Source organism: Simochromis diagramma, unplaced genomic scaffold (genome assembly GCF_900408965.1).
Source record: "Simochromis diagramma unplaced genomic scaffold, fSimDia1.1 OVJJ01000387.1, whole genome shotgun sequence".
Lineage (NCBI taxonomy): Eukaryota > Metazoa > Chordata > Actinopteri > Cichliformes > Cichlidae > Simochromis > Simochromis diagramma.
Window position 1 is genome coordinate 1,711,333 of NW_024387152.1, and position 27,224 is coordinate 1,738,556.

Consider the following 27,224-nt stretch of genomic DNA (forward strand, 5'->3'; position numbering starts at 1 on the left):
CATACCACAGATAAAGATGAGATTCATGTTTCACTATTTTAAAAGTAAACTGCCAGAAAATATCGAAGTAAAATCCCATCAGAACAGACTGTACGACAAAAACAGAATCCTCCACAGTAACACAACACAGAGATTTTGCAGGTAAAGAAAACAACTACACTGCGATCAGATCAAGACCGAGGTCCCTCTGTGCCAAAACATAATTTTCATACAGGTGGAGAAGTCAGACTCTTTAGAAATCCGTGTTTGTTTACTGATGCTCGAACACTTATCCTAAGAGGTTTTGTTTCAAATCATCAGGAAACTAATTTGTTTCAGAAAATAAGCATATTGTAAAGCAGTCATATACTGAGAAGATGTTGGGTTGTGCAAAAAAGGAAGGGACACACATTTCAAAAACAAGAATATTCCTGTCTATTCCAGGAAACCGAAAGAAACGGGACACATAAATGTCTACAAAATAAAGTGAAATGAACAGATGTGTGAACCTGTCTCAGAGAGGATTTATTCATTCACAGTGAGAATAATTATGAGTTAAAACACAGGAAGCTGGGAGTATGTAATTGTCTCTAGGAAACAGCAATGAGGGACAGGTTTTCCATTGTAAAAAATGATTAATTGGCTGGAGCATCTTCCTTGTAATGATCTCAGTCGCTTGACCTAACTTCACCAGATAGCTCTGAGAAAACAGATGAGTCCAATTTGAAATGCAAACAAGTTTTTTCTAATGCAGGAAAGGTGTATGAATTACAAATGAATGACATTTGTCAGCCTTCTTCTGTAAGTATGTGTGTGTGGGTGTTTGGGGTTTACCCGTGCATCCCTCACGTGGTTTTTACATATTTGAAGAAGTCGTCATGAGAGGGAACATAGAGACATGAGAAACTCTCATTATATGACATAATTATAGCAACTGCTCTGTGAGCCTTCTGTGTTTGTGCTAACGTGCATAAATTTAGCTGTGCATGCACGTGCACATGTGGCTGTGCGCATTCATCTCTATGCTATAGGGAAATTATGCTGATTGCCTCAATGAAGAAGGCATAAATCATACCCTCCACTGTAATCATAAGCAGCAGTTTACGTTTACAATAAATCTTCTTATCACAACTGTGCAGATTATCTTACAAATCAGACCGTGACACCTGGTTCACTTCGAGGGGGTCTTCAGATGACTTGTCCAAACCCAAACAGTGATATTTCATACTTTAATAATCATCTTTTCTGGTTGACGTACTGCATGGAGACTACGCGACTCTGGCCGGAGGCCATTTTCTGGTCTGGGGGTTAAAAAAAACAGAATCAATATTAAAGTAAGAGAATTAATGAATGTTTAAGTGGCTCCTTCAGACTCCTATCGATCAGATGGCGTTATCAGTAATGCTGAAACTATCCAAACTGAACAGTGATCCTCACACTCCCTAGATATTAACACATGGATAACTGACAGACTGAACATCTGTTAAGCGGATGCCAAGACTGAACTGGCGTAGTGTGAGAGTACACCCGTTACTGTCCAAGGAGCAGAGAAAGTGTAAATTCAGACACAAGTTAATACGTAAAACCAACTGCATGGTTCAAAACTTATGCTTAACAATAGCTAAGCTGCCAGAGATGGCAACAATGTGCTGTGGGGAAAACATCCGCGCATATGCATCTTCACATACAGTACATAAAAACATCACACACTATAGTGATGTTAAGGTGCTTCATCTGTTTAGAGTCCTATTAATTACGGATCCAGATATGTATTCTTCTGCATGACAACAACATTAACCCTCAGCAAGAGTTGTAACGAGCTGTTATCTCCACGAACAACGAGTCTTTCAACAGATGGTCTGGGATTACATGAAGAGACAGAAGCTACTGAGATGGCTTAAATCCACAGAAGAACTGTGGAAAGTTGTCCATGCTGGCTGCCAAGTACCTTGATAATTTGTGCACAAGTGTGAGACGCAGTGCAGTTTTACAGCAAGGGCTGGTCAACTCCAATACTAATGTGACTGAACTTGGTGTTGATATTTAAGTCCTTTGTAAAAAGTCCAGTAAAACTGCAATGTATTTTGCATATTATGATTATGACATAAATACTATTATGTTTGGGGTTTTTTCTTCTCTGCTCACTTTTTGTTATCTCAGTTTACAGTCTACTTTACTCACAAATCATCTTGGGTTTTCGATTGTTTTCCCTCTTCCTCCGCAGAGAGGAAAGGTACCAGATCACGGACAACGTCACAGTAGGGGTATGACTGTGATGCACACTAGAAGTGTATGTGTGCGTAAGCTCTATAAAAATAAGGCTAGCTTTACTTGGACCGCAGGGAGACGGTAAGCGAGTGAGGCAATTATGAGATCTGACATTTAAACACCCACCCTTGTTTTAGCACTCGCCAATATATATGCAGTTTCCTTTTAGAAGGAAGGACTGACACATTCGCCTGTAAGAGAAAAAACAAAGAAATGGAGTCTTGCGTCTTCCCACACATGCTCTCTGTCTCTGTATGGCACTTGTGCTTTAGAACAATAGATAGTGGTTTCGAGATGTGTGTGTGCGTGCGTGCGTGTGTGCGCGTGCGTGCACATGTGTGTGCGTGTGTGTGCATACGCATGTGGGGGGCTGTCTGGAGCCCATCCATCTCAGTTTCGCTCCTGATCTGTCTCAACCAAACTCAGATAGCAGGGCTGGCTCAGGTTAGCAACCAAATCCTTGCTTTAGGCAAACAGTACTTTCCATCTAATTAAAGCATCATATTATGTCTAAAAAATCTCCCAGTGTCTCCATAAATACTAATGTAATTTTATAACACATGTGTACAATTTGAAGTTATCACTCACCTAATAAAATTTTTTAGATCCCCAAACCTCAGTAGTTACATGTGCTCGTGTTTCTCTGTCACTGGAAGCAGTCCACTCCGTTTATCCTCTAAGAAATCCAATCATATCAAGAGAAACAAACAACTTAGCTTATCAGCATGGCTTCTGATTATTAGACTCAAATTGCAATTTACCCTGAGTGACCTCTCTGTGTTTGTTTATCACTTTCATTTCTAAATGCAGGTCTCTCCTTGCCGTTTTTCCCGTTTTTCATTTGCTAATACAGAAATAAGGGAGGAAATAAGGGATGAACAGGTCATGCTGAATGACTGATCATCGCAGTGATGACATGAGTAACGATGGGATCTGAACCTCTTAGACTAATCTAACATTAGTAAAATTGCCCAAAAAAAGTATTTATATGATGTTTAGACCATAATGTTATATCTGCATGAGCCTAACGGAGATAATATGTGTGGAGAGTGTTTAAAGTCAGCACTCTGATTGAGCTGGATGAAAAAGAGTTCTAATCCTAATACTTTGCATTTATAAGCAAAGTGCTGTCAATTTACCCCAGGACTTGCACAACAGATGTTTATCTGTGTGTGTTTATTTGTACAGCTCCCTCAGGCTACAACACTCCTCAGCAGTGACCCACAGCACCACCGCCCCCATCCTGGCACAGGACAGTACACACTAACAACACGCTCACACCTCTTGCTGATTGTGTGACACTCGTGCCAATAGCTTCTGACAGCGGTGGGGTATAAATGGCCCCTAAGTCAATTGCTAGGTCATTGTCTTCAGGGGGTGTCAGCTCCATCAAAACTAACTCACTCATATATGCATGGACACACACAGACGCGCACACATATGCATAAATATACACAGTATAGACACAGAGAGGCCAGATCAGTCTTTCATAATATTTGAGTTTAGAAAATGTGTTAACGTACAGAACAACTCTCCATTAATTACAACCTTAAAATGTAAATAAAAATTTTATTCCCAAAAACACATCAAATGTTTGAACTGGGACGATTGACTATTTCATGAAATATGTTAGCTTTGAATTTGAGAATGTTGGGACACTGGCAACAAAGGCTGGAAAAGTAAGTTCTGTCTATCACGATCCTTTGCCTTGTCTTCTCTGGGTCAAAGATCTGATCTTTAGAATGACTGAAGAAAGGTAAAAAAAACTATCAGACAAATCAAAATATGAGAATCTTTTCAGAAAAAAATGGACACCACTAGATTAAATAGGACAGGGACCATCAGTGGTCAATTCAAAAGCCTGTGTGTGTATTGGGGGTTACGTTAGTGCCTCTGGAATTGGCAGTTTGCACATCTGTAAAGGCGCGATCAGTGCTGAAAGACATTTTACAGGTTTAAGAGCAACAAATGCTCCTATATTATACTTACCTGATTATTGTAATTCCCTGTTTACCAGCTTGGATAAATCATCTCTTTCTCGCCTCCATGCTATACAAAACACAGCAGCCAGACTACTAACTCGCTCTAGCAAGCGAGCTCCTCACATCACTCCTATTTTATGTTCTTTACATTGGCTCCCAATAGATTTTAGAATTCGTTTTAAAAATTATTGTTTTAACGTACAGAGCACTGAATGGCCCCAGATTATTTATCCAAGCTTCTCACTAAATACACTGCTGCTCGCCGTCTTCGCTCACAGACTCAGAGTTTGTTGGTTGCTCCCAGAACACGTCTGAAGACGGAAGGGGGCGGAGCCTTTCAGTCTGTGGCACCAAGGCTGTGGAACAGTCTGCCTCTACAACTACGTTTGGTTGACTCTGTGGAATCCTTTAAAAAACAGTTAAAAACTTTACTGTTTAAACATTCTTATATTTTTAATTTACATTTAAACTCTATATTGTGTATATTGTGCATTTTGCTATTTATCGTACTGTTTATTTTAATCTCTGTGTGCAGCGCTTTGTGACTACCTGTCTATGAAAAGCGCTTAATAAATAAACTTTAAACTTTACTATACAGATGACATCTTTTTGCAAAGGTCTTGAATATTTCAGGAAGACAATCCTAAACTGCATCCTCCATCTATTACAGCAGCATAACGTCATAGTAGAAAAGTTCAGATGCAGAAGTGTCTGCCTGCAGTCCAGTCCTTACATTATTGAAAATAATCATCAAACAAAAAGTACAGCAAAAACGAGCCAGGACTGTTAAGCAGCAAGAATCCTACAGACAAGAATGGGAATTCAGAGAGGATGCGCCGCAGTGGTAAACATGACCATGTCTCTCCCATGAAATTCCAAATGAGCATTTTTTTGTTTTGTTTTGTTTTCTTCCTTTTTGCTCTCAGACTTGACATGTTTTCTACGTTCTATTCGGAATAAAAGAGGCTTTGTGAGATTTGCAGATAATTTCATTCTGTTTCTATTTGTATTTCACACAGCATCCAAACTGTGTAAAGGTTGCTTTTCTATCATCAGCAGCCTGGGTGAGCTTGATGAATGCATCGCTGGTGAACTGAGCTCGATTTAAAGCTCTTCAGTACAACTGTGTCAGAAAACACACCAAATAACCAGGTATTTCTGCAGTGTCATGACAGCTGTGCTGCACAGCTATTTTACTATTCCGATGTAATGCAGACGCACTTCCACCCTCGTGGTGACTGAATTCATTCTGATGAAGTTTCTGTGATATCTTCAAAGCTTACAGCGAATTTCCATATTCTCACGCAATTCTCTGTCTTCCTGTCTAATCAAATTAGGATTTCTCTGCTCTGCATCCAATCAGATTACCATCCCTGCTCCCTGTGGTAACATCAGCAGCTTTGACCTGTTCTTCTCCAGTAGGGTGTCTGCTTGGTGGTAGATGAGCCCACAGAAACCATGGTATGCTTCCCTCCCTTTCTGAAAGCACTGACCTGACGGATCTGATCCAGGGAGACTTGACATCTGTGAAAAGCACACCGCTTTGAGTCTGTTTGGTTTCCTCCTGCAGAGGAAAATGAAGCTCATGCAGACACACTGTCAGATTATGTTTTGGAAAACAGGCTATGGATGCAACACTGTTCTGGCTCACTCGTCCTCTTTATGTGTCTTGTTATTTCCTCTGTCTGTCTCTCCCTTTTTTTCATATACACACCACCCACTGTAAGGTCTGTCTATGATGTCTGACTGCCCTTTCTCTTGAATGACTACACAATACACTGGAGAGCACCCACCAGACACTTGTTCTGTGAGTGTGAGTGGATCACATTTCAACACTGTTTGACCATCAAAGAGGTTCAAGTGTTCAAGCAGATACCTTTTATGCTGTCAGAAAGCTGTGTCGCTCCGCAGTCTGCCAATATGCCACTACAAAGGTAGATGACATTTAAAAGAGTTAGATGTGAATGTGTGTGTGTGTGTGTGTGTGTGTGTGTGTGTGTGTGTGTGTGTGTGTGTCTGCAGATAGGGGATCCATCAGGGGTATTCGAGGCCTGAATCTGCAGCTCCATTAAGAATCCAATGGTCCCACAGAGTTTCACTGATTAGCGGGAGAGAGAGTGCTCGGGGAAGAAAATGGAGGGAGACAGGGGGACTATGGCCAGTAAGGGTTTGTATTTAATGGCTCTTCCCTCCCTACTAAGCCATTTTCCTTTCCTAAAGCTCACTCTATCTTTCGTTTGCCTGCCCATTCTGTCTTAGCTCCTCTTAACATCGTAGCCTTTATACACACATGCGGAAACACACATTCAAAGAATTTAAGGTAGGGAAGAAATGCAAAGCGATCTATACTGTACACACACGGCACTGTATATTACCCTCAGCCCATTTTGTTGAATTTTTATGGGGGTTACAATAAAGTCCAGTTATTGTGTAACCAGATAGTCCCCCAGCCTTCATCATAAACAAATCTCTCCTTCACCGAGCTGAGGAAAGGTTGAAGGAAGGAAAAGGAGAACTCTGGAGGGGTCAGAGATAATGGGAATGGAAAGGAAGTACTGTGAGAGTAATGCACAGCAGCTGTAAGAGGATAAGATGAGGATGGAGGTCAGAGACAGGTGAGTGGTGTGTACAGGGAATATTTAGCGGACGGTGACAATGTCACTGATCAATATGACACAAAAGACAGGACAGTCTGAGATACCCATGACAATAGACTCTGAAAACATCTCAGAGAAATGCATTAAAGATGATGCAGCAAAGCTGGGAATTCTTAAATTCAGAAAATCCTTTTCTTTTGTTATGTCTGTCTCAAACGCACACAAATAGTCAAAAAAAACACACACACACACACACACAAGGTTTGACTATCCCAAAAGGCCTATGCATTACTTATAAATGCTGTCTGCTACAGTAATACAATCAGAATAGTTTCCAGCAAAGAGTCTGACTTAGTTTTGCTCTTAGTCTGTGCCCTAAAGCTTGCTGCAAGCTAATACACAGACAACTATTAAAATACAGCTCACATGATGTGCATCTAAGAAACCCGAGAACTGGTCAAATGTAAAGTTGTTCATTTTTAATCTATTGGAGAGCAGATGTTTTCCTATGTCATGACATACAACCTCTATGTTTTATTGTGTGGATATGCCAGCTCGTGCTGTGTGCAACAACTGTCCCAGTATAGTAACAGTAACAGACACAACAGTCAGAATACCATGCAAGTACAGCACTCTGCAAAAGTCTTTGTATTTTTTTATTAATTTTTTTTTTTACTTTTTAAATGTAATCGCTTTACACACATCATGGTCACAATACAAAATGAAAATGTTGCGATTATACATAAAAAATAAAGCACAAAGTTCAAAAAGGAAAAAAAAAAGAAACCCCCTCCCTCCCCACCCGAGGCTCATGTAAAGAGAAACAAAACAAACTAAAAATGTACGTCACACATCTGGAAAATACGTTTTTATATAGTCAATAAATGGTCGCAGAGAATTTCTGCTGTGATGAGAGAACTCTGTATCTAAGTTTTTCCGGTGGTAAAAAGAAAAGCACCTCCTTTAAGCAGCCTTATCAGAGTTCCAGGGGAATAGAATGAGTCTACGGGCAAGCAACGTAGCAAATGCTATGGCATTTTCCTGAGATTTACTAATTTCGTATTGAGGTGGCATAACTCCAAAAATGCGGAAATCAAGCACTAAATTTTGCGCACTGATGTGAGATAATACTTTGAATATATTTCCCCAGTAATTATCCAGGTTAGGACAAGACCACATCATGTGACCCTCATTTGCTGGATTATGCCCACACCTGAGACAGGCAGGATCGGCTTCTGGGAAAAACTTTGAAAGCCTCTCTCTTGTATAATGAAGACGATGAAGAATTTTAAACTGAATTAAACCATGGCGAATGCAAAGGAAGGAAGTATGTATACGATTCAAGCAAGATCTCCACTCATCATCAGATAAATCCACCCCAACGTCTTTTTCCCAATTATTTTTAGTTTTTTCCCAAGTAACAGGCCTTAAGCTCTGCATCAGTTTGTATATGACGGAGATTCGCCTTTTGCCAAAAGGATGTATTTCCAAAATAGTATCCACTTGATTTTTAGGAGGTAGGTAGGGGAAAGAAGGAAACAATGTTTTTGCAAAACTTCGTATTTGCAGATATCTAAACATATGTGAGGTTGGTATATTGTAATCTCTCATCAGAGCTTCAAAAGTGTTAAAAGTTTCTCCTGAAAGTAAATTGTAAAAAAAACTTCAAACCATTATTGTGCCAAATTTGGAATGCTTTCTCTGAAACGGATGGTAAAAAAGGGTTAAAAGCAACAGGGAAAAAATGAGTAACCTGTTGCAAACAGAAGCACCTTCTGAATTGAAGCCATATTCTAATAGATGTTCCTACAATTGGATTTGTTATTTTCTGTTTTTGATTTAGAGCTAGGGATGAGGTTAGGAGGGGAAGTGGATTAGACATCAGTTCCATTTTTACCCAAGCCTCACCCTCGCTGTTCTCATAAACATATTTCCAGTGCAATAATTTGGTGATATTAGCCGCCCAGTAGTAAAAGATAAAATTTGGCAACCCTAGCCCACCAGCCTCTTTTGGTACTTCCAAATATGTTTTTTCCATTCTGGGATTTGAATTTTTCCAAATAAATGTTGCTATTAATCTGTTTAAATCTTTGAAAATTGATTTGGTTATGAAAACAGGAATCATTTGGAAAGCACTCTGGAAAATTCTTGAGCCAGCCGTCATTCCACAATATCTCATTAGAAAAATTGGAAGTAGGTGCAGCAATTTATTCAAACACGTTAAAAATAATTGCAAATGCAGCGTATAAAATACAAGTTTGTATAAGTCTATTATTTACTTAATTCAGGCTTGACCCTATTAGGAAATCTTTCTTGTAATTCCTTTAAGTAGTCTTCAGGAATACACACGACACACGAAGTTCTTCTTTGGATGTTTCTGCCTTTTGTTTCATTCTCTGCCAAGATGATCCCACACTGCTTCAGTAATGTGGACGCCCGGGCTCTGGAAAGGCCAATCCACGACTCATAGTGTTCCTTTATGTGTTTGTCTATCCAGGTATGCTTCTACTGCATTGGCAGTGTGTTCGGGGTCAATGTCAGACTGAAAAAAATCAGTGTGACAAACCACATCAGAAGCTTTCCAACTGGTATTCCATGATGTTTGCTTTCCTTTAATTTTTCTTCATATTTCCACCAATTTTGACCAAATCTCCAATACCACTGTCTAAAATGCAGCCGCATACCATGACAGAGCCTCCACCGTGTTCAGCAAGTACACTTTCTGTTGTACCTCACTCCTGATGACCTCTGTGCATATTGGTGACAATTTAAACCAGAGTTCACATTTAGATTCATATAACATATATGAATGTCATATAATGTTGTAGAACCACTGATTTCGATTCTTGTGTAGTTTGTCATACTTTAGCCTTCTCTCTGTTTCCCTTCCTTAAGAACGGCTTCTTGACAGCCTCACTTCCACTGAGACCGTTTTTGATAAGGCTTCAGTGAACAGTAGGATGGATAAAGTGAAGGGCCAGATGTATCTCACATGTCGTGTGTCAGGTTTTTCTACTCTTCATCGAATGTAGATATTTTTTAGTCCAGTGGCTTCTATTATCCTCCACTTGTTCCGTTCCTTCAGCTCTTTTATTAAGAAAACCGAGTACAACATGCTGACATGTGCTAAGTTTTCAGTTAATAGCTCTTTGGGAATCACCTTGTACTGACACATGACAAACAATCCACTAATGACACTTAACACGTAAAACCGAAAGCCTAACACACCATCACAGGCATGGTGGGAAATAATCACCATATTTAGAGCCTACATTAATCACACTACAGTGTCAAAGTGCGCCCACTAACAAGCATCTGTCGGTTTAGGAAGGTCTGCAGGTTCTCCTGTGCTGCAAAACACAGAAAGAGTTGTTATGTACATTAAATGATTGGTGGTTGACTTTGAACTTTTCCTTACAGGGTACGCAGCTAGCCCGCCTAGATTTATACTCATAAAAATGTTGAAAATCCATCCTCCAGGAGTTAATAGTGTTTTCAAAGAATTTATTTATCAATAATCTGTCTATTTATACTTTGCAATATTTATATTCTAAATATTGGTTATACATTTATATTTAAACTTTGACCTCTGTATATATTAAACAGAAATGTGTTTAAAGTGCTGATAACATTTTCCCAAAATGTGAACAAAGCCCAATAAATGTACTTCTGCAGGCTAAAAATACTAAGTCATGCTGGGGTTTAAACAGCAGTATTTCCATTCAGTGCTTAATCTGTGTCATCATATCAGCAGATTGTACTGTGAAACAGAAAATGAATGAGCTCCAAAAACCTCATACAAAATTGTATGAATGTCCATATAGTTCTCTCACTTCTCAGAAATCTGTGCAATTATGAAATTAAACTGACTGAATAAAGCTAATGCTACAACTGTTTACCAATTACCTAATGACCTCTCACGATAATGTTAATGCCAAATTGCTTTTACACTTGTGCACATTGAAATCAGTGCATCTTGCTCCAAAGAATGTTTACTTACTGTTTCCACCTATTATACAGTTCTGAAAATAATAGACCAGTCTCCTGGAACACAGCTGGATTCATCAACTGCTTTCTCTATGATATTGTGTGACTCAGCCAAAGCTGCTGCACAGACAGGTTGACTACAACTGGGTAACAGCTGGCACAGCCAGAAAATAAACATTTAGTTGCTTCATCCCTTTGGGACAGCAATGGCTGATTAAAGTGCTGCTGTGCTAAAATCACCTACAAAAAGAGAAACAGGATGACAGCAATTTGTGTTAACAAAAAGGCTAATTCACTTTCAACCAAAGTTATTTATTATTTATTATTACATGTGATTCATTTAAGTTGCATAATATTCTACAGTACATTTGTTATGTTCAACTTCTAACAGAAAATAAATGACATTCAAACTAAAATTCAACCTCATAACATCTTATTTAGGAGCAAGAAGGACACTTTAAGCTTGACAGATTCTGTTGTTCTCTGATACATATCGATATCAACTCATATGAATAAAATTAATGTCATCACTCAGCCCTGGGACACAGGGGTCTTTCTTTATTCAACATCCATTTGGACATTTCTGCCATGTTCATTTTGTGTCTCACGTTATTTTATTTTTTTTGTTTTTTAAAGGTAAACCTGTGACCATGGCGATTAAATAATTCTGCACCCTGTGAAAGAACTAAAATAATTGACTGCTACTCCAGCCACAATAAATATATTATTTAATATATCTACCAAGACGCTAAAGTTAACCCTCTCAGGCTCAAATTAAACTTTTTGTTGCTAATGCACAACCAAGTCCTGCAGTGGTACTTCTGAGTAAAAAAAAAAATCATAAAACATGTATGTGGGGTAATCAGGTTGTTAGTTTTTAATTGTTGCAAATCGGCAACGCCTGCCTGGAGAGGGTTAAAGTGTTTCTAATCCACCATAAAAAATGTCTAACCCTTCCTTCATCATACACATTATGTTTGCAGCAGGAACATACTCGTGTCCTTTAAAACCTTCGTAAAAAGTGAAATCCCATGTGAATGCCAGTCACACAATTCTAACCTTATCTTCTAAGCACATGAAAACCAGCTTACTTGGGGAACTGTATTCAGTGGGTTTGCAGTAAAAGAAACGTCTGTTTCTGGAAAGTCAAACCGTGTTCCCTGTGTGAGAGCTTCATGGTGTGTCAATGCTTTAATGTGTTTTAAGTTGATGAAAAAAGAGAAACTTCAGTCCAGACAAGAGGAAGCAGATTAAGTAAGAAAACTAAGTTCTTTATGAAAAGCAAAGATTAAATTTAAATGGGAACTGAGTCGATGCAGGCTTCTCTGTTCTTCTGTAATGGAAATTGATTGCTGTGTCTTTTAGGATGACTCTCACGCTGTACTAAACCACAAATTATCAGAATGAAAACATTATTTGGATTGACTGATAGATTTGCCTGGTGCACTCACCTGTAAAAGAGTCCATCCTTTATCCTCAAGCCTCAGACCATTCTTTCGGGTGCAGAAGAGGGCAATTGAATTAGCCCCACCCTCTACGGCCCACAGCGAGTGATATGGGACTGGATTCCATTACACAAACTCTATCTAACCCAGACTGCGGCCTATCTAAAACTCATATCCCTGACAACACTCCATACATCAGCCAGAGGCTAATACACTCTAATAGGCAGGCGGCTCACCCATAGAGATAGGATATGACCCGTCTCTCTTTCTCACTCGCACTGGCTACCATTTATTTTGTCTTTTGTCACAAACTTACCATCTTCACTTGCACTTCTTGCACAAATTGTCTCTCGTTTTTCTTACGTTTTAACTCCACGCTTTGTCTCCATTTATTCGGCTTGCTCGCTTCTTATCTCTGCTACTTCAGTTCACTCTCATTTGCTCCTTTTCACCCATTCCTCATTGCTGTCGGGCTATCATTCACTGCATTGCCATTTCCATTGTAGTGTGTAATTGTAAATTATAGCGGACGAGTGATTAGTGAATGTGAGGTGGAGGCTCATCACAAGGAGCTTCTCTTTCATCTGCATGCCCTCTTTGTTCCTCTCATATGCATTTACATCATTCAAACAATGTCCTTTTTGCCATTTTTGACCAGATCTAATTAGGGACTGGAATTACATATGATTATTATTATTATTATTTCTGACACCACATAAAGTCATTCTGTAGCACACAATTTTTTAAATTGTTAGCCAGAAAACATCTTTGGTTAGGTTTGAATTGACATCTTAACCTTTTGTTTTACATAAAATGTGCCTTATCAAAGGTTGAAATTGAACTGTATATTTTTGAAAGTTTAGCAAAGTGTAGCATTTGGATAAAATGACTAAAGTTAATCACTATAGTTAAATCAGCCACACAGTGTCTGAGTGGTCTCTAGCCCTATCTGACAACCACCAGTTATAAGTGTATTCCTCTAACTGGTTGTGAGTGGTCACTGGAGGTTGCCAGCAGTCACTAACATGTAATTGGTGACAAAGAACTGCAACTAAAATCTCCCTGTGATTGCTTTGGTTGTTAGTAGGTCAATATTTTGCATTGAACGCATCAGAACACGCCATCAAACACTCTCAAACTGCTCACCAAACAGTAGTGACCATCCATGCCAATTATGGGTGACTGCAACAATCTACTAGCCACCAAAGCATTTGCAAGGATTGTTTTTTGCACAAGACCGTTTTTTCAACCAGCTTCACCACACAGCTGGCCAGTTTCACCAACTTCATTTGACAGCAACCATTCGTCAGCTGTCAGGGACTACACATTATTTTTTCCTAGAGACTGCCAGGAGTTTTCCGACCTGCCTGTAGGTCTCTTTGTGACCGAGACCTTGACCGTTGAGATGTGTGACTAACAGGTAAATAGCACTAACTGTCTTTTCATAATCCCCCTTCATTTATGCTGGCCAAACAACCAGAAAAGAACATGTAAAGCCCATCTGCAGGGATGCTAACAAGCATATGGAGAGAAAAAAGAAGAGTGAAAATTGAGACAATGCATCATCCAGAGAAGTGGGTGCAGACACACACCTCAAAAATGAGTTTGCAATATATGAAAAGATGCCTGACCTCAGTGCAGAAGAAGACCCACTCACATGGTGGAGTTTAAATGAGAAAACTTTACCTCACTAAGTATTTGTGTGTCTTGAAGCTCAGCTTGAGAGCGTGCATTTAGTATGTCAAGGCTCATTTGCAGTCCAAGAAGGGTACTCCTCACAGAGTCGCACACTGTCACTCCCATCTCTAACGTCTGCATGTATAAAAACAGTTATTACATTCATTTGATTTTTTTGTTTGTTTTGTGTTTTGTTTCTTTTTCTTCTTTGTTACTTGAGAATGACCCAAACTGCACTATTATCAGACTGAACTTTTCATCACTTTCATTTAAACACAAATCCTTAACACATACGTAGCTGAACGTCAAGCTTCTCCCATTCCCAAGATATCTCTTATTCTTCTGTTTCTTCTTAATGTTACTGTACGTGACTTCTTCCTCTCTGTTTCTCTTTTTGCTACATCTCTAAGAACATCAAAGGAATGCGTACCAAGGCTAAGCTCAGCAGTGAAGTGGCTGACCTCGGATGCTCAGTAACAAATCAAACGGACGATGAGCAATTGATAGAAACTGTAGCGATGATGACGATGACAAAGAGGAAGATGAAGAGAGTGGTGGTGGTGGGGGGTGTACACATGTAAAGGCAACAAATAAGCACTCAGTATCTGCAAGTTCACCCGAGGAGTTGATTGTAAAGTGTGACAAACTGCAGTGAAGCCCTACCTACAGTCGTTTTTCGCATTTAACTTTCAATCAGCATTAAACTCTAAATTGTTCTGTTGATAACGGAAAAAAAATCGGTATAATAATCAATTCCAATGTTTGTTTTCTTTGTTTTCTTTGTTTGATTTTTGGGGGGTTTTGGTACTTAGATGGTAGACAGTACAGGTGTGTAGCAGTCAGACTGAAAAATAATGAAGAAAATATTAAATAAAAAACAAAAAGACATGCAGGAGTAAATACAGTCAGCTCCCAATGAGCCTGTGTTTGACAAAAAGCCTCTTTCTACTGAAAAGATTATCCACAAGTACTACATGATAAAACAGGAATTTGTGTTCAGTGTCTGGTAAAATGTATTACTGTGAGTTTTATACATGATTTCTGGTGTAAAAATAAATTATTGTATGTGTGCATATAGAGATGTTATGATGAAGGATACACACATTCATTTCAAAGAGTGTAGAGGCCCATCCATCAGCTTATATGTGTATGCGCCACCCCATGTGTGCAACCAGACAACATCTGTTCAGTTACAGGCGAACATGTTGAACTGGAACTACAGAGAGGCAGAATTTCAAATTTAACATTAACCCAATTTTCCTGTGGGAAAGTTGATCCTGATCGTCATTAGGCCAGGGGTGGGGTACAAACTGCACAGGTCATCAGCCCATCACCAGGCTAAGGCCTCCATGCCTGCAGCGAATTAAGAATCACCCATGCACCTAAGATACATGTCTTTGAACGTGGGACATCCTGGAGGTTTACCTGGAGAGAACTCATGCAGGCACCTACAGAACATGCAAATTCCATATAAAAAGGCCCCACCCAGCTGGTGGATTTAAAGACAGGACCCTCTCACTGGAAGCTAAGCCAAAACATGAAAACAAACATCTCCTGTTATTATCTCATATTATTAGTTTCATACATGCACTGGAACATGACCAAAAATCACCTTGATGGCAAACTATCACTCGTCAACCCCTGGGATCATCCTCAGTCAGGATAGCCCTTTTTATGGCTGGAAGTATAGTTCTGCTTCCTAATTTTATCAAAAATACAAACAGGTGGCACAGAGTACTTTTCTGCCTGGAATAAACATACAGTTACCCTCATTGATTGACTGAAGTGTCTCAGGCAAATTATTACTGTACCAAATAAATTACTTCAAAGGTTTCAGACCCTGCTTTACAGGTCAAGTCAAGGCAGAATAGAAAAACAGGAAAAGCTTATTCTTTTCTTGATAACCAGCTCAAGACCTTAGCTGAAAATGTCAATTGGCAGTCAGAAATATCTCTGGAGAGACAGCTGACCCTTGAGAAGTCAGAAGGAAAATATTCAGCCAGTTCAATCTTCAGGGTTCAGAAGTACAGACCAGATCTTTCAATGTCACATGTTAAACACCTGTGCTCGTCGAAGTATCTGCACGGATGAAGCCGACTGACTTGCTCGTCGCAAAAACAGACCGCTACATACTTTAAAACCATCACTCTCAATGGAAAATACACTTACCAGCCAATTTATTAGATACACCTTAGTGGTACCGGTTTAGCTCATAGTTCATCTCTAGTCACCTCAGGTATTTCATGTATACTAGATGCTTAAAGTCCACACACAAAGCTAACTTAATTATACACTCACCGTCCACTTTGTTACGACTTGCCAGTACTGGGTTGGACCTTCTCTCGTCCTCAGAAGTGCCTTAATTCTTTACAACATTGATTCAACAAGTTGCTTGAAACAGTCCTCAGAGATTTTGGTAAATATTGACGTGATAGTATCACACAGCTGCTGCAGGTTTTAACAGCTGGACAACTATGACATGCATCTCTTGTTCCACCACATTCCAAAGGAGGTTCAGTGGATTAAGATCTAGTGACTGTTGAGACCATTTGAGTGAATTCACTGTTGTGTTCAAGAGATCTTTGAAGCTTAGAAACATGATGTAATATGCTGATAAAAGCAGCCATCAGAGGATGGGTACACTGCGTTCATAAAGGGAAGACATAGTCAGCAACAATACTCGGGTAGGCTGTGGAATAGATCAATGCTTTTATGTTATTTAAGCCAAATTGTGATCTTACCGATGCTCAATGTTGCTTCTATTCAGTTTCTTCCATTGTCAAATTTTGATGAGTCTGAGCAAATTGTAGACTCAGTTTCCTGTTCTTATCTAACATAATTGGAACCTGGTTTGCTGCTGTAGCCCGTTTGCTTCAAGATTTGACTTGTCTTGCGGTCAGAGATACAACATACCATGGTTGTAACAAATGGTTATTTGATTTAGTGTTGGTTTCCTGTCAGCTTGAAGCAAACTGGCCAAAGCAGTTTATTCTTTCCCCGCTGACCTCTGGGATCAACGAGACATTTTGGATGTTTTTTTTTCTTTTTCGTATGGTCCTCTGTAATGTAGAGAAGGCTGTGTGGAAAATTCCCAGTAGATCAGCAGTTTTGGAAATACTCAGAACAGCACATCTGGCGCCAGGAATCTAGACATTCAGAACCGCTTAAATGAACTTTCTTCTTTCTTGACCAGCTCTACACACCTAAAGTCACTGAGTTGCAGTCATGTGATTGGCTGATTAAATATTTATAGCAACATAGCAGTTGATGCATTAATTGCTATATAATATCTCAACTGCTCATTAACAGTTGAACAGATATAGTTAATGGCGTAGCCTCCAAACGCAATCAAATAACACAAGTATTCTTTTTTAAAGATATTGAGTGACACTACAGCCAGGTATCATATTGTAAGCTATAAAAGCTGCACAATTTAGATGGTTTATAAATATATATGTGTTTCTGTAGACAACTGCAACAAAACGCCCAAAAAGATAGGCCCTGCCCACCACACAGTGGTTGTGCTTAATAAGAGAAAGATTTATGGTTTCCAGACAAAAGCTACTTTGTATTTGAGGAACATCATTTGAAAGTGGGCTATCTGCAGTTGTTTTCCTTCAGAAAATTTCTCTGTGTAGCAAAAAGGATTGTTGTCAAGAAGGTCACCTATCTTTAAGAGGAGCACCTGTGTTTTGTTTAATGCGTCGACATTTTCAGGTACTTTAGCATGTCGAAAACAGGTGAAAACAGCTTGTTTTTCCACTCAGTCCTATTCCTCCATGTGAATGTCTGCAGCTCTCAGACTCCGGACCTGCACATTTCTGATCTGAGCTGCCTGACCAATTTGCTTGATGTTTATTGTTCAGTGTTTCTTAATGTTCTTCTTTTATCTCTCTGCTATCCACTCACCCAAATCGCATTGGAAGACATTATACAACATTATAATTTAATGATCACTTTGAGAACAAGGGAGACGGGGGGGACTGAAAGTCTGCTCACTAATTTGTCCGTACAGTTTGTGTTGACAAAACATCAGCCTAATATCTGCAGGCAGCTGGCTAGCAAGCATTAGCTGTTTGGCAGGGAGAAATTGAACGAAGTAGAATCTACATACTGTGAAGTCAGCGTTGATGGCTTCAGATAAGTAGTGCAGTGCTGTGAGAAAGTATTTGCCCCCTTCCTGTTTTCTTATTTTTTCCCATTACCGGTATTTACTGGTTTCAGATCACCAAACAAATGTTTACTATTAGACAAAGATAACCCAAGTTAATATAAAATGCAGTTTTTAAATGATGATTTCATTTATTAAGGGAAGAAAAGCTACCCAAACCTACTTGTCCTAGTGTGAAAAGTTTACCCCTGAACCCAATAACTGGCTGTGCCACCCTCGGCAGCAAGAACTGCAATTAAAAACTGCTGGTAGATTTGGTTAGCTGTTCCCTTCAAACTACATTTTGTATTTACTCAGGCTAGCTCGGTCCAATATTAAAATTTGCTTGATGATCTGACAAATAAGTGTAACAAAATAATAAATCAGAAAGGAGCCAAATGATTTTTCACAGCACTGGATCTCAAAAGGAAACACAAACACAGATCCAGTGGGTGTATAGACTCTGAGTCACCCCAGTGCCATATGGTGGGTATGGAGGGTAACCTCCTCTCAGAGTTCAGCTTTCATCTATACTACTTACTGACTTAAATTAATATTTTTGCTGCAAGCTTTTAAAACTTGATGTTTGCAAAGTGAACATCTAGCTATAACTGAAGCACTTAAAGGAACAACTTCATATTCTGAAAGTTTACATGAACTATGGATCAGAAATATGACTAAATTCTTCTTCAATTCTTCATCCACCTTCAATGTGCTTGATCCCCAGTTTACTTTGCATTGAAGTGGAAAGTTTTTCCATCTCACCCTCTCCTTCCTTCCTCTTTTCTCCTCCCCCTGATGTCAGTGACTCTTCATCAGGGACCACATTAAAACTCAATCAATTACACACACACACACCTCCCAACAACTGTCTCTATGTCATCTCTGGGCTTAATGCCAGCATTTCTCCCCGAGTCTCTCTCTGTGCAGTGTTGTCCTCATCTCTCTCATTGTGATCCGGTGGCCTTGCTGGCCCTGGCATTCAATTTAGCTGTCATCCAGATGCATCCGTCTCTGCACAGACAGACACACACACACACAAATGGATTTCCTGTCATGACAGTTTGAGACCAATCAGACTGTAGTATGGGAGCGTGGCCAGATGAGGGCTAAAGGCCATCAAGGGACACCCCAGCACAATAGAGTACAGGCTTTAGACACACACACCCACACACATTTAAGGACAAACTTACAAGACGCACACCACTGTTACAGACACATCTGAGGTAAAATCACGTGTTGTATACATTTACAGTGACATATATTCTATAACTTGGATAACATCAGTTTTACTTTGCTCAGTTTTTGTCTGTATTTATGAAGAGCGCCTCCATTCTGTCATGTTTCCTGTCATTTCTTGTTTTATTTTGTAATCCCAGTTTTTTGTCTGCCCCCTTGCAAAATGCGCAGCTCTGTGACTTTATTGATGATTGTCAAGAGTGACAATGCCCAGATGAAAAATTTTAACATTACTAGAAAAGCATAGTGACAGAGAAGACTTCTTATGTGTTCGTGTGTGAGTGCAAAGTTGCCTTTAGGCGCCATCAGGGTGTCACACAATATGGCTCAGCCCACATCCCAGAGGAACTGCTCAGTTTCTAAGAGCAGAGCCAGCAGTGAGAGACAGAGGAGAAGTGACAGACATGCAAAGACTGATGGGGACAAAAGAGTGGCACAGAAAAAGAAGGAGGGACAGACACAAAAATGTGAAAGCCCTTGATGGAAACAGAGAAACAGCAGGGAGGTTAGGATACAGAGCTGGACAGGAGACAATGCAGCACTTAATGGAGGAGGATATCCTGCAAGAAGGAAGAGCATTTTAAATAAGCGAGTCAAGCAGATTTCTTCATCTTTGCCACAGAAAATGTTATTTTAATGTGGCCCAACATCAGCAGCAGAAAATTCAAGAGAATCATAGCAAAGACAGTGAACCTGTTATCTAGCAAATCACAAAGAAACTGCTTCGACTTTTGTGTCCATTTATTACTGATTCACTATTAGTGATTCAGTTTACAGTTGTATGTTTTTAGTAATGGTGTTGACGCATAAAAACCAGTCACTACTCAACCAGACCCAGACTGAAACTGCTTCTTCAGAACAAATCTTTACAAATTACATTATAAACCACTGGAAGAAAGGAGGAAAGAAAAGAAAATCAGATGGACTGAAGTTTTAAGAAGTGCAGTAAACCTGTATTACTGAAATTGTTTTTCAACAAATCAGTCTCACATCAGTTGCCAGCAAGTGAGCTGTCAGTTTAGATATCATTAATTGAGGATGCTTGCTGCTATTTACTTGTTTATGCTGCTTCACAGTTCACTGCCTCTGAATGCAGTGCATTAGAAAATAGTTCCAGTGATGCAACACTGTGCAATGGAGCGTTTTTACAGCAAACCTGAAAACAAACTGGTTACTGTAAAGTACAGAAATGGTTCTGACTTTCTATATTGTAGTATGCCAATAGTGTAGTAACTGTAGTATAACTTCACATGATAGCTGCATGATATTTAAATTGTGAGTATTCTTTTTCTTTCTTCTTTCAGCTGCTCACTTGAGTGGCCACCACAGAGGATCATCTGGCTTCATCTCATCTCTAGCATCCTCTTCTGTCACTCCAACCCTCTGCGTGTCCTCCTTCACTGTGGTCTTCTTCTTTTCCTGCTGCCCGGCAGCTCCATCTTCAACATCCTTTGTCCATTATAGCCATTATCCCTTCTCCATGCATGCCTTGCCACTCTGATTCTATCAAAATGTGTTCTACCTGAGCTGTCCCTCTGATATCTTCATTTCTAATCATGTCCATCCTGGTCACTCCTCTTAAAAATCTTAACACCTTCAACTCTGCCACCTCCAGCTCGGCCTCCTGTATTTTAATCAGGGCGTCCATCTCCAAACTGCACACCATAGCAATGCAGGGATATTTTAAATCTACAATTCATCCCAGGTTTTGACTTTTCTCAAACATGGACGGATCTGGAGCCGCACATTTCTTACACCTTAAAACAAGCTGTTGAGTAGATCTAAGAGTAAATGCAACTGCACACTGGTGTGAAAAAGTGTTTCCCCCTTCCCAGTTTCCCCTTTTTTATGTATGTTTGTCACACTTAAATGTTTCAGATCATTAAACAAATTTAAATATTAGACAAAGATAACACAAGTAAACATAAAATACAGTGTCTAAATGAAGATGTTAATTATTAGGGGGGAAAAAATCCAAACCTGCATGGCTCTGTGTGAAAAACCCTGGTTAGGCTATCTTCAGCAGCAACAACTGCAATCGAACATTTGCACTGAATGGCAATGCATCTTTGGCCCAATCTTTCCAAGATTGTTCTAATTCAGACACACTGGAAAGTTTGAGCAGTAACTGAATTTTTCAAGGTCATGCCAAAGCATCTCACCACATTCAGGTCAGGACTTTGACTCGGCCACTCCAAGGTCTTCATTTTGTTTTTTTAAGCCATTCAGAGGTGGACTTGCTGGTGTGTTTTGGATCACTGTCCTGCTGCAGAATCCAAGTGCGCTTCAGCTTGAGGTCACAAACAGATGGCCGGACATTCTCCTGCAGGATGTTTTGGTAGATGGCAGAATTCATGGTTCAACTTACCACAGCAACTCTTCCAGGTTCTGAGGCAGCAGAACAGCCCCAGACTGTAACACTACCACCACCAAATTTGTCTGTTGGTATGATGTTCTGTTACTGTTCTCTGTTACTTTTACACAAGATGCAATGGAGGGCAGACCCAGCCCTCAGGTTTTATTCCCTCTTCAAAAAACAACATTTCTCAGCTTCCCAAATGTTTCCATGGTTTTTCCCAGACTTATTTTCTTAATCTACTTTCCCTACCTTCCTCTTTCTCCCCTAATTAAAGTGTGCTATCTAGATGACATATGCTACTAAAATTAATATTTTCTCTCTGTATAAATAATTAATATGTATGCTTAATTTTTTATGTTTATGTATAGCTAAATGCATGTGTACTATGAATAAATAAGTGTGCATATTCGTTTCCAGTCATTGGACCTGCCCTGGGTGCAGGCCAGAGGCGCTGATTACTAGTTGACCATGGGGCTATTTTAAGGCCCAGTTTAATTTGTGGTGATTGATTGTGATAATTAATTTTCCGTAGGTAGATGATTGTGGTAATTAATTTGCTGCTGCTTGATGATTAAGGGTTGCTGGTATCCCGTTGTGACCAGTACTGTTTGGCCGATTAGCTCCTTCCCTGCCACATTCATTTACTGTTAGACTGCACCTCTGTTCACAGCTGTACCTCGGGCCCACAGTACTCCGGACCACGTGAGAAAGAAAAACTTTGAACCAACTGTAGTTGGACTTAAATACAAACTATAAAAGTAGTAAATTTAAACCTAAAGAAAGTTCGATCAAAAATCTTTCGTTTGCCTTCTTTGCTCTCGTTTTTTTTAGCTCTCGCTCCGCCCCAGCTCTTACTTTCAGCTTTTCTTCCTTTCAATCTGACAAACAATCTACACAATCGAGTTTGACCTGGCATCTATAAGTCAATGATTTTACTGATGTCAAATTTCACTGCTAAATCAATGCAGCTGTCCTCGACCCAAATCCCCTTTCGAGCTCGAGACTCCCTCTGAGGAATTACTGTTCAGCGAATGATATTCATTTCAATTTCTATTAAGTTTAATTTACATAATCCCAAAACACAGCAACAGTTGCCTCAGTGCACTTTATAATATTAGAAAGCAAACTCCAACAATCAGAACATTTCCTGTGAGTAAGCACTAGGTGATGGTGGAAAGGAGAAACTCGCTTTTGACAGGAAAGAAACCACCAGCAGAACTAGTTTAAGGGAGAGAGAAGAGAAAACGAAAGCGTAGGTAGACAGGACGGATACAAACTATACGAGAGAAGGCCAAATTTTATATCATGCAGCAGTAAGGTGTTTAAAGAGCTGAAGCCTGAAAAGCAGTGAGTGGAAAAGATGTACTCAGTGCTTCAATCCTCCAGCAGCCTGAGCCTAAAGGGATGCAACTAAGGGATGCTTTAGGATCACCTGATCCAGCCCTAAGTTTGAGCTTAAACAAAAGAGAAAGTTTTAAGTCTAATCTTAACCTCCTAAGGCCCGAACTCGTCCACATTTTTAATTTCTTTTTGATATTTGGGCTGATTGGGGCCTGATAAATGTAAAAACAAAGAATTACCAGATTTTTTTTATTTTTTTTACCTAATTTTAGTTTCTAAGAAAAATGAGAGCCACATATGAGGATATACATTTAAAATTTCGATAGAACAGTAGCAGGATAATGTCCTCATAAGTGCATATCAGGCCCTTGTAGAGCGAAATTGAATATTTTGGTCTAAATAACCCAAAATGTGATGTCCATATGTGGACGCCAGGTCCTAGGAGGTTAAAGGATACATGGGGTTAGTCTCTCAAATTCAAACTGGGAGATGACAGGAGAGGGCCTGATAGCTGAAGACTGCCTCCTATTCTGCTCCAGAAACCACAGGTTAGACTCCAGTCTGAGAGTGAAGAGCTCTGATAGGATGATATGAGACTACAGAGGTTTTAAGAGAAGACATGGCGTGATTATTCAAGATTTTGCAATTACGGACCTGGACTGCTCAGCCCATGTTTTGGAGTTTTTGCATTTTAGATAAGTTATGTTATCATTCATTTCATTTAGATTCATTCATAGTCTTCTTGTAGTGTAGTTTTGAACCTTTGTGTGTTTCCTTTGTATTTATGTCGTGTCAAGGATGTGCTGCAGTTTGTTGTTTATTACCTTGTATCTCCTGAGCATTTTGAGGCCATGATTATTGGTTTACTTTATCTTTCTTCGAGTTTGGTGTTTTGAGTTATGCGTTATTTTCATGTAGTAGTATTTCCTCAATTAATACTCTCTTAAGTTTGGTCTTTAGGTTTTCTCGCTTTAGTTTCCAGCCCTCATGTTTCTTGTGTCTTGTCTCTGTGTGGTATTTCCATTGTGTTACTTCAGATTTTGTTTTGTTCGTTTTTGTCGCTTGCATCAGTTTCCCTGTTGTTGCACCTGTAAGGCTGTAGTCACCTTCCCTGAACAGCTGTGTGTCTTTATACTTTCTGTTCAATGTTGCATTATACTATGTTTACCTACTGTTACCCATGTCTTCCCACCCTTTTCAGTTTATTCGGTTTGTCTCCCGGGTTTCCATTTAGGTTCCTCACTCCACACTACATGACATTTGTATGTGAGGAGAAGGATTTTCAAGTTAGTAATAACTCGCCTAACAATGACATTAAACACAATCAGACTAACATCCTGCTCTTTTGCAGCTGTTAAAATTCACCAAATTCAGATCGCCACTGGTTTATTCTAAAAACTACAGAATAACTGAAGCTAATCGAAACTGTAATACAAACTCACAGCTGCATGTGCACACATTTGTTGGAAGCTTGCAGACATGGATAAATAGTGCACACTGAAAGCCAAATTTGTCCTAATTTGTTTCCCATAAAGTCTTCAATATATTCTCTCAATACATTCTAATACCTATATTACAAAATGAACTCTTAGAGATCTGCAAAATGAGATGGTAGAAATATTGTTATTTCTACCCTCCATTTGCCTGCTATTCCCCGTAGTGTCAGGAGGATTGGTGAGGTGGAGTGCTACTCCATCCAACCAAATGAGACTTGCTGTTCAAATGAGAACAAATGGCTTTTCTAACAGCAATATTATTAAACACACAGCACTGGTGTTTCAAACGCATTAGTAGGACTGATATGAAGTTGTTCGGCTGACTGGCGGAAACAATGAACTCTGGCTAACACTATTAATCAGAATCATAAAGCTATTTTTCATCTGGTGTATCAAATAATGAGGTAGTGGGAACCAAGCAAGGTTTTCCATTAAAGCGTGAAAGCCACACAATACCGTCAATGTTCACACAGACACAAAACAAAATGGGAAACAAAACATGAAAATATCATTTTTGACACCTTTATGTAAGAAATTGGTGTAAATATGGCTGAAATGCAATGTAATGCAGAGCAGAATGACGAGAGTGCATATTTATGATGCGGTAAAGAAACTAAAGAGAGGTTTTGATTATTCATCGTTTTGGGCTGCAAGGAAAACATCTATTACAACAAATGAATCATTAGCAAGACAAACAATTTACTAGACTAACAAGCGTTGCAACAGTCCATGACAAAGAGTGCATTCACAAGCACTCACTCCTGTTTGCTCGGGGTTTGTATTGCTGTCTAACTAGCCCCAATCTGTGAAAGCTTTCATGGTGAAACAGTCCAGTGCATATTAAAATTAGACTTACGTGGTGTGTGTGCGCGCGTGCGCATGCGTGTGTGTTTCTACAAAGACAAGACACAGAGCATAAGACAGATACTGCATAAATCTGTGTAACAGTAAATATCTGCTATTTAAAATGATCAAATATTGTATAAGAACTCAATGAAAATCCATCTTTACTCAGAAATAACTGTAAACCTGTAAGAGCTACACAAAATAAATGAAATACTAATATCACATTGACTGTATTTTAATATCAAATGTTTATACAACTTATCTAGTGTGTTTACTTATTCTATTATATAAAGAGTTCATAAAGTATGGAGTTATCCCGTTTTAGACCTTTTCGAAGTTCTTTTCTACGTTGAGTAGTTATGGTCATTTTTGTTGTTCAGTTATTGCTTTAAGAGTAATGAGTACTGATGCCCATTATTGATTTCGTGGCACAGACTCATCATCGTCCATGAATTTTGAATGGGGTTGAGGTCGGATATTCCAGAGGATTAATGTTAGCCTGCTTTATCGATTCTAAGACCCGTTTTGATTTGTCTTTGGGATCATTGTCCTGTTTGAACATCCAATTGTTTCTAAGTTTTAGTGGTTTAGTTGTTGATTTGAGGTGATCTTGAAGACTTTGGAGGTAGTCAAGGCCCCAGAGCAAAATGCTAACTCAACCATGCTCGAAAGCTGTTAGTGTTCCCTTTAAAAGTCTTATCGTTACTCCTCCAAACATACCGTTTGTCATTGTCACCAACTAGCTCAATCTTTGTTTCGTCTGAGCATAAAGTTTTCATCAAAAGACATTTGGCTTGTCCATGTGGACAGCTACAAATTCAGTCGAGCTTGAAGGTGTCAATTTTGTAGCAGGGACTTCTTTCTTGGTTCGACGCCCTCTTAATGCATGGAGATGTGAAAGTCGCTTCACTTTGAACAATACAGTTGGTGCTCCAGCAACTTCCAGTTGATGGCAGGGTTGAGTCTGTGTGGTTCCTGTGTTGTTCTTGAACATTATAATCAATTTCCATTCATCTGAGGGTGAAAGTTTGGGGAGGAGACCCAAACTTTTGGGTGACACATCCAAATAACTTCTGTTTATGTACACTTGTTTGAACTGATGGACCTAAAATCTGCAGTTGTTTATAAATGGCTCCAAGAGACCTTCCCAACATGTGCATATCTTTAAACAATTCTTTGATACAATCCCAATAGTAGTGGGGAAATTTCACAACTGGACTTTTTGCACCAGTGGCACCTTATCACGGTCCCATGTTGGAATTCACTGAGAGTGACCCATTTCTTTCACAAATGTTTGTAGAAACAATCTGCATGCCTAGGTCCTCGATTTTATCCACCTGTTGCCATTGAAGCGACTGGAACATCTTAATTCAATGCTTTGGGTGGGTGAGTGAATACTTTTGGCAATATAGTGTAGCTGTACAATCCTTCCACCCTGGAAAAAAAAAACAGTTAAAATAAATAATTAAAAGCCCAAAATTGCCATGTCATTCATGAATGTATGTAAACGTCTCACCAGGACTGTACATTTCACAACAAATATCTCACTTAGAGCATTGGTGGCAAAGAAAGGAGGATTAAATGTTCAAATAGAGGCAGAGAGACAAGCAATCTCTCAAAACATCAAGCAAAGGTTCATCACTCACAGTCTGAGAAATGAACAGTTTTCAGTTTTCATATTTCATCTCCAGTTACCTCAGCTGTGTCATTTATACTATAAGGTTACAATTTGCTCCATTATTCAGTTGTTCTGTCTTCCTCCTACTGACGTTTGCAAATCACGAATGTTAATTTAGATACATTACATATGGGAAATAAATCAATGTTAAAATTTGTTCAGATTTTTCTTATTAGTATT